This window comes from Panthera leo, chromosome C2 (genome assembly GCF_018350215.1).
Source record: "Panthera leo isolate Ple1 chromosome C2, P.leo_Ple1_pat1.1, whole genome shotgun sequence".
NCBI lineage: Eukaryota > Metazoa > Chordata > Mammalia > Carnivora > Felidae > Panthera > Panthera leo.
In genome coordinates, this window is record NC_056687.1 from 61,455,368 (window position 1) to 61,467,899 (window position 12,532).

A 12,532-nucleotide genomic window follows, 5' to 3' on the forward strand; every position below is an offset into this window, starting at 1 on the left:
TTGACTTTGGATTTTGCGATGTTGGATTTTGTATATTTCCCATGTATATATCCCTTTCTCTCTTTTTTTTTTTTTTAGAGCATGTGCCTCTTTTTTTTAATTTAATTTTATTTTTTAATATTTATTTATTTTTGAGACAATGCGAGAGACAGAGTGCAATCAGTGGAGGGATGGACAGAGGGAGACACAGTATCCGAAGTGGGCTCCAGGCTTTGAGCTGTCAGCCCAGAGCCCGACGTGGGGCTCAAACTCCCAAACCGTGAGATCATGACCTGAGCTGAAGTTGGACGCCTAACCAACTGAGCCACTCAGATGCCCCAATATATCCCTTTCTCTTATTACTAGCTTTGTCAGCTCCTAGTGCTATAATCAGTCTTAGCTGCATCTCCAAATCTCATTTCCATTTTCCACTTAAACAAATTTTTTTTTAATTTTTTCTTCCAAGATTTTATTTAAATTCAAGTTAGTTAACATACAGTATAGTATTGGTTTCAGGAGTAGAATTTAGTGATTCATCACTTAGACATAACACCCAGAGCTTATCACAACAAGTGCCCTCCTTAATGTCCATCAGTCATTTAGCCTATCGCCCTACTGGCTTCCCTTCCAGCAGTCCTCAGTTCTCTATTGTTAAGAGTCTCTTATGGTTTGCCTTCCTATTTTTATCTTATTTTATTTTCACTTCCCTCCCCCTCTGTTCCACGTTTTTTTTTTTTTTTAATTTTTAGCATGAACTGACCTGAAAAAATAAAGGACCACATTAGCATTAAGAGACTAAAGGGAACTCTTGCCTTATTCCTACAATTCCTCAAATTTCTTTTCCCATCTATTATTTCATAAAGTTGAATTTCTCACATATCTCTGTGACTCAGTTGAAATGGTACACTGTGTCATGCTTTTGTACTGGAAAAAGAATCCTAGTTTGCCAGTTTAAAGGCTTTTCCTTGATTTAAATCATCTGAATGTATGTGCACAATTTTTTTTTTTTTTTGCTATATTCAGCTTCTGTAAGAGTCAGTCATTTTCCATCCCTCTGAGAATGCTCCACTATGTTCAGTGTCTTAACATAAACTCTGCTGTTCCAGCCAAACTTTAAGCTCAGTGTTATTAAATTCTTAATCTGATATCTAATATCACATAACAAGAAGACAGCAGAAAGTCCGCCCAAATAGTAGAAAGTGTAGGAGTGAAATTGAAGTAGATTTAAGATTGAGAGAAGCAATATTACTGTGTTGAACTTAAATAAATGTAAAAGTTCCAAAAGTGAAAATTGTGTGTTCTTGCAAAGATATAATGCCTGCTATAAGAGAACATATATGATCTAGGATAATCCTAACGAACTAAGAGAAGGTGCTTGCCCACTCAATGTCAGAATGACCTCAGTTGTTAATTAGCCACATAGGATCTGCCCTGGATGTTAAATGTTAGAATCATAAAGGCTTTCATGGCTAATGTCACATCTAGATTGTTACTGGTAGTACACAGTTTGTGGAATCATTCATGCTCTTTATCAGCCTAGTATTTCTAGGATAGAGGATGTCATGCATGCAAATGCCAGTGTAGTACTGGGTACACCATAAACAATAGCAACAAGTCAGGCCCTTCCCTCTCACCCCATAACCCACTCACTAGCTTTCCATTTTTGCCTAAGCTCTTTAGCAATGCAGAATATACTTGGGGGATAAATAATACACCTCCTGCCATTTCCATTCTTTTAAGGTGGAAATTTGGAATTGAGCCTCTTTCTTTCAATGGGCTTATCCTGCATTATCTGTTTGAATTCTGGAGTTCTAAAGGGATTTGCAAGACAAAAATGCCACATCAGCCTTTTAAATGGCCTTCGAAAATCATTAAGCCTGGAAAAATCTATTTGGCCTATCAAATTTGCATTTGCCTAAATCATATTTTGCAGGGTTACTTTCTTTACTGAGAGTCAAATTTACTTTCTTTTATTCCCTAATGTTTCCAAGTTAAATGGAAAAAACAAAAACAACAAAACAGCAAACATATATAACACCACCTCCCATTATCAGCACCACAGATATACCCAGACCCACATTTGCACATCTATCTGTAGACTTACCAAGATTACTTCATACTTGACTTCTTTTATACCCTTGCTAAATCAGCATGTTAGTTTATTTTCAAGGCCACTTACATGACTGAATAGATGAAAGCTTGAGAAAAAGTTGTGAGTTACGTGTGTGTTGGCAGGAGCAGCGAAGCTATAATCAGCCTTGAAGAAAGCTAATGTCACAATACGTACCAGCCCTCCACAATCTCCAAGAACCTATCACATTTCTAGTCTCATCGTGGCAGCAAATCTTGGTGAAGCCTGGTCTTTTTTTTTTTTTTCCCCCTAGCAGGGAAGATTGAAAGTGAACTCCTAAGCGGAGAGGATAAATAGCTGTTAGGTTACCTCAAGGATTGTAGCAGGGTGTGCCTGTTGATTAGTCATTTTGAATAAATTATCTAGTGCTCTCACTCTCATCCAAGGGGTAGAGGTGTAACATCTTGGAAGGGAAAAGATATAGAAGTCCTTTGGCAGAATTGTTTTCACAAAATATAGTGAATAGGTTTTATTGATAGGTTCTAGTATTTTTTTTTTTTTTTGTTTGTTTGTTTCTATATCATTCATCTTTATTTCCTTCCTTCTGCTGGTTTTGGGCTTTGTTCTTTTTCTAGCTCCTTTTGGTGTCAGGTTGTTCTTCCCTCTTGAGGTAGGCCTGTATTGCTATAAATATTCCTCTTAGAACACTTAGACTATAACAATGAGACAGAATAATGAGAGAGCGGTTGCTGAGGAGAGACTGAGGTAGAGGCCATGGGTGTCTAACCTCTGGAAGAGGCACATACATATCAGCACTACCCCTTCTCATTTCCCAGGGGAGAAAGACTGAGCATTGGAAGGATAGGCACTAGGCTTTTGAAGAGATGGGAGAAAGACAGATTGAAATACTAGTCGTCATCTCTCATCCTGGTATCTGGGGGTTACTGGGAACCTCAAGTATGCAAGTCAAGCAACTTTTAGAAGCTTCTTTAGGGTCTTACATTTTCTTCAAAAGAAAGAAATGTTTGTGTATCTCTTCTCTTATTTTTGTAGATTCTTCTCCATTTTCCCAAAACCCTTGCACAACTTTGAGCTCTTATAGGATCCCCCTTGGGATGCCCCACCCGGGGCCCCTGCCATCCTCTGTGAATGTCCAAAGCTCCAAATGACCCCTCCCTTTCAGAGTTCATTACAACTAACACCCAGATTCAAAATGCAGTTCATTTCATTTATGTAGATATTCAACTAACTTAATTTACAGGAATTTTTTTTTTTAATTTTTAACGTTTATTTATTTTTGAGACAGAGAGAGACAGAGCATGAACGGGGGAGGGTCAGAGAGAGAGCGAGACACAGAATCTGAAGCAGGCTCCAGGCTCTGAGCTGTCAGCACAGAGCCTGATGCGGGGCTTGAACTCACAGACCGCGAGATCATGACCTGAGCCAGCTTAAGGGTTGGACGCCCAACCGACTGAGCCACCCAGGCGCCCGTACGGGAAATTATTTTTAATAGAATTTAGTAATTCCTGAATTTATGCTCTTTAAATCTGAAATACTAATTGATGGTCTGGGTTGAGGATAAATATTTGGAAGGAAGTTTCTTCCCAAGGTTCTGGCCTGTCCCCACCTCTCCTCTTCTCCCTTTAATGAAACATCTTCAGATTGGTTCAGCTTTGCTTCATCTGTCTACCATTCTGAGTGCTTGTAAATATTTCTGCATTTCGTGGGACTTGTAGAAAATTGTGAGGGTGAGCACATTTTCAAATAAGCAAATCACAAATCCAAAAATGGAGTTTCCTTGGTTTATATTAATACCTGGCTATTGATTTACTCACATATTATAGACCTCAACATTTAAAGATGGTAAGGATTTTATCATACCTATTTAGTAAATACTCTCTACTTATGCTGATAATAGAAATGGACCAAAGAACTTAGCAGAAGATTTTTAAATAATAGTTAAGTAAAATAACTGAGAGATAATGATCTTCTCTGCTCTGTATCTTGTTATAGAAATGTCTGATTTAAAATTTTGTTCTTTAAATTTTTAGTTCTCAGAACTGCAATCTTATAGTAAATGATACTATACATATTGAAACATGCATATATATTAATATATTATAGATCATGCCCATTATTTATGTTGTCAGAGGAGCTGGGTTTTGTACAATCCTATGAACAATGCTTTTCCTGTTATTACTCTTCATATATTTTAACTTTGTGTGGCATGTCATGGATTAGAAAAACTCTAGTTCTGTATTAGTCTTTAAAAGACTAATAAGTCTTTAAAAGACTGCACATCTCTGCAGCACATGTCTACAGAGATCACTGAAAGGCCAAGCAAGGTTCAGGCACATCTGCTTGGTACATGTTCCACTCCTAGTTTAGAAGGCATTCATGTGGCTATAGAGGCATCTGGGTGGCTCAGTCAGTTGAGCATCTGACTTTGGCCCAGGTCATGATCTTGCGGTTCACGAGTTCAAGCCCTGCATTGGGCTCTGTCCTGCATCTCAGAGCCTGGAGCCTGCTTCAAATTCTGTGTCTCCCTCTCTCTCTCTCTCTGCCCCTCCCCAGCCCATGCTTTGTCTCTCTCTCTCTCAAAAATAAATAAAAACATAAAAAAGAAGGCACTCATGTGGCTATGAGTACAAACACATGAGTATGGAAGTATTACTTGCAAATTTGGAAATTACAAAAAAGAACTTTATATATAGTGAGTTGTTAAAATTAATCTCTTTCAAACTCATGGTTAATACTGAGTGCCCAGAAAGTTCAGAGCCAAAAGAAAGGTAGCAAATTCTGAATTCATAGTCCAAAGCAAAGGGATGAGCCATATTCACAAGATTTGCAAAGGAGGCTTGAAAATACTGGTTTTATGTCCCTTACCTGACCACATACCTTTAGCTGATAAAGGAGACATAGTGGCCTAGAGAAGGGAAGTTGAGAACTTGGGAAAAGTTTTCCCTAAAAAAATGTTCAAATCATGTGAATTCACTACCTTCACACTGTCCAAGGTAGATGCAGGTGGTGGTGGGGTGGGCGGGGAGCAGGGGGACTTCTTCATAGTGTGCAGGTGTGAGGGACTTCAGTGGGATCAATCAGAAAGCTTAAGTAACATTCCTGTAGTTTGAGGAACAGTAAACTTGTGTCTGACACATGCTTGAGACCACGTCTGGAGCTGCTTGCACTCATAGAAAGCAGAGTGGTAGCAATAGCTGGGACAGTCTTCATGCCCAGATTGTGTGGGCTAAAGATGTGGGAATGTTTCCCATGGACCTGGTGTGGACTCTTTAAGGGAACTTCCTTGAGGTTGTCTTAGATGCTGCTTATGGGAGTTGCCTGGAAAAGCAAGGAGACCTCAGCCAACAAACCTAAGGCTAATGGAGGAATAAAGTAACCAGCACAGGAAGATGCATTTATCCTGTAAAGGGAGCTTCAGGAGGGAGACCCCAGCAGTTAGGAAAGGGTGTGTGAGAAATCTACAAGCATCTGATGAGCAAAGCCAGCACTGAACTAACCACAGCCAGGTAAAAACAAAGGCAGATAACAACGGTGTCAATAAAGTGACACTTTTCTATACAACCACATCACACACACACACACACACACACACACACACACACACGCTCTCACACTCACACACTCACTCACACACACACAATTCTACCCCAGAGGAGTCAGAAGCCATAGCTAATTACTTTTTTTTTTAAAGAGATAAGAACTTCTTTTTAAAAAATCTATTTTTAGAGCAGCTTCAGGTTCACAGAAGTATTGCGCAAATATGCAAAGAGATCTCCACATGCAAAACTTCCCCCATTATCAACATTCCTGACCAGAGTGGTACATTTGTTACAATGTCCATAGTTTACACCATTTCACTCTTGGTATTATTGATTCTATTGGTTTGGATGATTTTATAATGATATGTATCCACCATTATAGTATCACACAGAGTAATTTCCCAGAGGTAAAAATCCCCCATACTCTGCCCATTCATCCTTCCTTCCCCCTGGCAACCATTGTTCTTTTTACTATCTCTGTAGTTTTGCCTTTTCCAGAATGTCATATAGTTGGACTCATACACTATGTAACATTTTAGGATTAGCTTCCTTCACTTAGTCACATACATTTAGTCTCCCCCATGTCTTTTCATGGTGTAAGAGCTCATTTATTCTACTGTCTAGATACACCACAGTTTATTAATGCATTCACCTACTGACGGGACATGTCAGTTGCTTCCAACTTTTGGCAATTATGCATAGAGCTCTCACGGGCATCCATGTGGAAGATTTGTGTAGACATAGTTCTCAACTATTTTGGGTAAATATCAAAGAGCACAATTGCTAGATCATATGGAAAGAGTATATTTAGTTTTGTAACAAACCACCAAACTGCCTTCTAAAGTGGCTGTATCACTTGCGTTCCTACCAGCAATGAATGAGGGTTCCTGGTGCTCCATATCCTTGCCAACCTTTGGTGTCAGTGTTCCAGATTTTGGCATTCTAATAGGCATACAGTAATATCTCATTTTAATTTGTGTTTCCCTGATGACATATGATGTGAGGCACCTTTTTATATGCTATGTGCTATCTGTATGTCTTCTTTGGTGAGGTGTCTAATAAGATCTTTGCCCATTTTTTAATAGAATTATTTTCTTATAAAGTTTTAAGAATCCTTTGTATATTTTAGATAACAGACCTTTATCAGATATGTCTTTTGCAAATGTTTTCTCTCTATCTGTGGTTTGTCTTCTCATTTTCTTGACAGTGTACTTTGCAGAGCAGCAATTTTAATTTTAGTTTATCAACTATTTCTTTCATGGATCGTGCCTTTGGTATCATATCTAAAAAGTCAATGCCAAATCTAAGGTTATCTAGACTTTCTCCTATGTTATCTTCTAGTAGTTTTATAGTATTGCATTTTACATCTAGCTCTATGATCTATTATGAGTTAATTTGTATGAAGGATATAAGGTTTATGTTTGAATTTGTTTTTATGCATGGGGATGTCCAGTTGTCCCAGCACTGTTTGTTGAAATGACTATATTTCTCCATTTTACTGCCTTTGTTTCTTTTTGAAACGTCAGTTGACTCTATTTATGTAGGTCTGTTTCTGGGCTCTATATTCTGTTTAATTATCTATTCATCTATTCTTCCACCAATATCATGCTGTTTGGATTGCTATAGTTTTAAAGTTTATTTATTTATTTTGAGAGAGAGAGAGTGAATGCACAAGGCAGGGAGGAGCAAAGAGAGAGAGGGAAAGAGAGAATCCCAATCAGGCTCTGCACTGACAGAGCCTGACTTGGGGCTCAAACCCATGAACTGGGAGATGATGACCTGACCAAAATCAAGAGTTGGATGCTTAACCAAGTGAGCCACCCAGGCGTCCCTGATTATGATAGCTTTTTAGTAAGTCTCGAACTTAAGTAGTGTCAGTTTTGTAACTTTGTTCTCCTTTAATATTGTGTTGGCTCTTCTGGGTTATTTGCCTCTCCGTATAAACTTTAGACTCAGTTTGTTGCTATCCACAAAATAACTTGGTGGGTTTTTTATTAGGATTGTATGAAATCTATAGCTCGAATTGGAAAAAACTGAAATCTTGACAATGATGAGTGTTCCTATCCATGAACATGAAATATCTCTCCATTTATTTAGTTCTTTTTGTATTTTTTTCATCAGAGTTTTGTAATTTTCATCTAGCCCTTATACATATTTTGTTAGATTTATACCTAAGTGTTTCATTTTTGGAGGATCCTAATGTAAATGATGCTGTTTTTTAAATTTAAAATTCTACTTATTCATTGCTAGTATATAGGAAAGCAGTTGACTTGGGTATATTAAAGTATCTTAACAGCCTTGCTAAAATTGCTTATTAGTTCCAGGAGTTTTTTTATTGATTCTTTAATATTTTCCACAAAGATAATCATGTCATCTATGAACAAAGATGGTTTATTTCTTCTATCCAAATCTGTAGAACTTTTATTTCCTTTTCTGTTCTTATTGCATTAGCTAGGATGTATAGTACAATGTTGAAAAGTAGTGATGACAGGATACATCCTTGCCTTGTTGCTGATCTTAGTAGGAAAGCTTCGAGTTTCTCACCATTAGATATTGTAGGAGAGAGAGAGAGCTCAAGGGAAGGGCAGAGAAAGGGGAAAAGAGACAGAATCCCAAGCAGGTTCTGTGCTGTCAGTGCAGAGCCCGATGGGGGGCTTAATCTCATAAACCGTGAGATCATAACCTCAGCTGAAATCAAGAGTCAGTCACTTTACCAACTGAGCCACTCAGTTGCCACTTACTGAGAGTTTTTATCATGAATGGGTGTTGGAGCTAATGGTTTTTTAATTCATGCTATGAGACATGAGGTAGGATAAGAAATAAATGAGTTTTAAGAATCACGTATGTTTTAGAAAACCTGTCATTTAGTAGAAGTGAGTTATGTAACGTGGTTAGAAAACATCTGAAGCAACCATTGTACTTTCACATCCATTACAACAGCCCTGTGGGATTTTCTTTTAAAACAGAAAACTTTATAAAATGACCTAAATTTTAAATAGTTAATGATGGGAGTATAATAAATTCTTCTGCTAATTAATTCTCCTGTCAAAACTTCAGAATTTGTAATGCATTAAAAATTATAAGATATACGCATTTATAATATAGACTGCATTTGTATTTATAATATATAAATTATAAATTTATAAATGAATTATAAATTTGTTTTATTATATTATTAATTGTATTATATTTTATCATGATTATAATTTTTATAATATAAAAATTATAACTGATAAGTTAGAAATATAATGTAACATACTACATTATAAGTTTTTCATAAAATTTCTATTTGTTGAGAAATTCTTGACCTGTATGTGAGAGTACAGCGAAACCATTTACCTCTGTTATATTCTTGGCAAAAGCCAGAGGAGAGGATGATGTAAAAGCCCTTTAAAAAAGGTGAGACAGACCATGTCATGTGCCTGTTTTTGCTTCAACTTTCCTTATTGTGGCTACCTTTTAGTTGCACAGGAGGACTATCTTCTCCCTAGCAGTAAATGACTTTTGTTCCATGAAATGCAAGTGATTTCACTGCCTCTGAGAGAGTAATTTTGGATTCAACCATTACTGATTTGGACAATCCAATTCAATTATGTTTGATTGGGCCCTGCTCAATGATGGAGCAATTGCAGAATTATATCATCAATATATGCCACACATTATAGCAAATGGTTTTGAAAATTGTTACAATAGTATGATTATTAAGAGTGGATAATCATTGAAATCGTTTTAGGGCAATCCTATTGTTTGGATCATTTTAGTGTTTATACTTTTGAATAAAAAATCTTCTATTCATCTGCTTTTAGGTTTCTGGATGGATTTAATTGAGAAATATCCTGATTAAAAAGAAGCAATCTTAAAAAAAAAATTATAGGCCTTTGTTATTTCTTAGCCTCGTGAATCAGATTTTTTTCTACTATCACATATCAAAATAAAATATAGAAATAAAATCTACTGTTGAGGCTAAGATTTTGTTGTTACTAACTTAAAATTTTTTGTGTTCATGAAAAGCCTAGTGCTCCTTGATGGAATATATGTTATTTTTTTGCAAATTTGATATTATGAAATAATTTCACATCAAAAACAAATTTATCAACTTTATTTGAAGTTATTTGTATAGATTTTATTTTGCAAGGCACTGCTCTGAGAAACTGCTTGAACAGTATTGATCTACCTTAAAACTTTAGTAAATATCTCGTTTGTCATTTGTATTATAACACTGTGGGCTTGGGATCAAATAAATTATCCATATTTTAGTAAAAATAGTTAATTCTGGTGTTGCATTAATAACCTATTAATTTGAACACATGGATTTAGGTTTGTAATAACAATGTCTAAAAAAATGTTCTTGCTAAACATCTTGATAAAGTAAACAATATTATAGAAAAAGTCTTTTCAAGACCTTTGCTATTGTCTGTTGACATACGAATAGAAAATGTTTACTACAAATGATTCTCACCTGATCATTGAAACAGTTCTAAGAGTCTGATACTTAGACATAATAGCAAATGAACAAATCAAATTAAAAAATAACCAAAGTGATCAAATCAGAATTTTTGAGTTGTTAGATAACGTATAGGTCAGCACTCATGGTGACTGAGCTCCTAGTATTGCTAGGTACAGGGCTCTTAATGCAATACAAATAAATATAAGAAGTGAGTGGTCTTTGCTTTCAATGAGCTTAGATGTGCAAAGTGAAGTATAAACATAATGAGATTTAACTAAAAAGATTTAAATCATTTGAAGAGATTACCAATAATGATGGCTGGAGACAGTATATTATCAACTGCCAAAATAATTCATTAAGTATCTATTCTTTTCAGAGGAAGTCACCCAATCTATCCTGTAGATGTTATGTGGGAGAAAGTTCTATATACATTCTTTAAAACTTGCAGAAGATCTATTTTGACAATTCAGCTCAAACTTCTCTTAATTCAGGTGTTTTCATGACATCTCACACAGGGCATTCCTTGAGATATAATACATATTTCAGTATGTTAAATCAGAACCTAGGCATTGTTAAGGATGACGTTAGACTCTTGGATGCAAGATCTTTTTTAGTTCATGTGACAAGAAGAGCTAGGAAAGTGAAACTAATACAAGAAAAGAAGTGGGCAAAAGAGATTTCGAAAAGTTGAAATTTTTTACTTTGCGTGGATTACAGGTTGAATGTAAGTTTTTGAAGTACCACACTGTAGCAAAGTAATTGGCAATGAGGCTATGAAAGGATAACAGTGTCGGTTGGTGGGGCGGGAATATTGGTTCCTGTAGTCGAGGATTTTGAGCTCAGAATCTTCCCATCCCTTGGATCTCTTTTTATAATTAATTTACAACAAAACAGCCTCTCCTTCTGTCTTTCTCCTTTCCTTTTCCCATTTGCCCTGACAAAAAGAAAGTTCTCTGATTCCTAGGGTAAGTTTCTATCACCACTATTTTCTGTACTGTGTTAATTCCTCCTCCAAAGATTTTGACATTGGGATTCAAGGTCTTTCCCCCTTTTGTACCTCTTCAGATATCACTATCTTGTGTTGTCTCCAGCAGTGTGATATATTCCATTGTAATGGGCGTGACATGATTATTTTACTTTAGTGCAAAGGAACCTGAGGGTAGAAACTATAGTTGAACCAAGTAAGTTGCAGTTATGCATTATTCAGTTACTAAGTCTGTCTTCTGAGTTTTGCAAGCTTAGCCTCCAGTCACAACCATGTCCTCCTCTCTATTTTGTTCAATAAATAACTCCATTGTGAATCCACTTGTACCCTATCCTTCCAACATTACAGCTCTCTGTTAAAAAATGTAAGAAGTTATCCTTCAAAATATATACACTATCATTTAATCTTAAATATGTAAAGAATATTAGAAATTGTCTAGGCCATCTCTTTAAATATAAAATGGGATGAGAAAAATCAGACCTGGAGAGGTAATCATCACAAAGCAAGTGGCAGTCCTGAGATTCAGAAGAAATCACCCAGCTCCAAATTTAATGCTCTTCATTACTATTCCTCTTTTTATCAATGCACTAGCATGTCCCTTTCCTTTAGTATTAAGTGGTACAAACTCCAATAATTACTATAGGAAAACTTCACTATTCTAGTCTGTAGTAAGATTTTCAGGAGTCTAGCAATGATTCAGTCTGGCATAATGTTGTTTTTTGTTTTTTGTTTTTTGTTTTTAATCAGGTAATAGAATATCAAACCAGATGTGAATAGTCATTCTGTAATAACTAACAGGTTTTCCTGATCTCATAGCAGGTTATTCTGAGATTAGACTCCAATTCTGAGTTATTAATAGCTGAAAGCAGGGATAAGAAGGTTATTCTAAAATTTCCATATGCTTGCCTCCTCAGGTTCTGGGATGGAGTAGGAACTTGGTGAACACCAATAAAATTTGTTTGGTGGAGTAGTCATCAATAGCACATGTAATGGTTGTTTAGGAAAAATACCCTCCTTTTCTTTCTTTTCTATAACTTTCATTTCCCACCAGCTCTTGCACCTGTCTGCTGTCTCCTGAATGCCAGTGTGACTAATGAGTGCCAGAGGCAGCAGATGGGAAGGTAAGCTTTCCCTGTCTGCACTCTTATATTAGCCAGTAGGACTTCTTGTTCCTTCCCATAACATTCCACTCAATTGATCGCTAAACAGTCAGATACAATGTGAGAGTCATTTGGTACTCGTTCAATACAAGGATCTGCATCAGAGTTCACCCAAGACCCAGCTGAAAACGTAGTTTGACTTTACGTGCTAATCACACTTAAACCTCTGTCATCAGTCCTTTTCAGCCCCGCTTGTGATGCAGTGCATTGACAGCTCACTTCCTATGCTTTGCTCCAGACCTGGCTATTGGGATTTTATTAGAGTTGATGCAGTTTTATAACAGATCTACCCTAACTCCGACTTCAGAATCAACCTCATGATGCTACAGG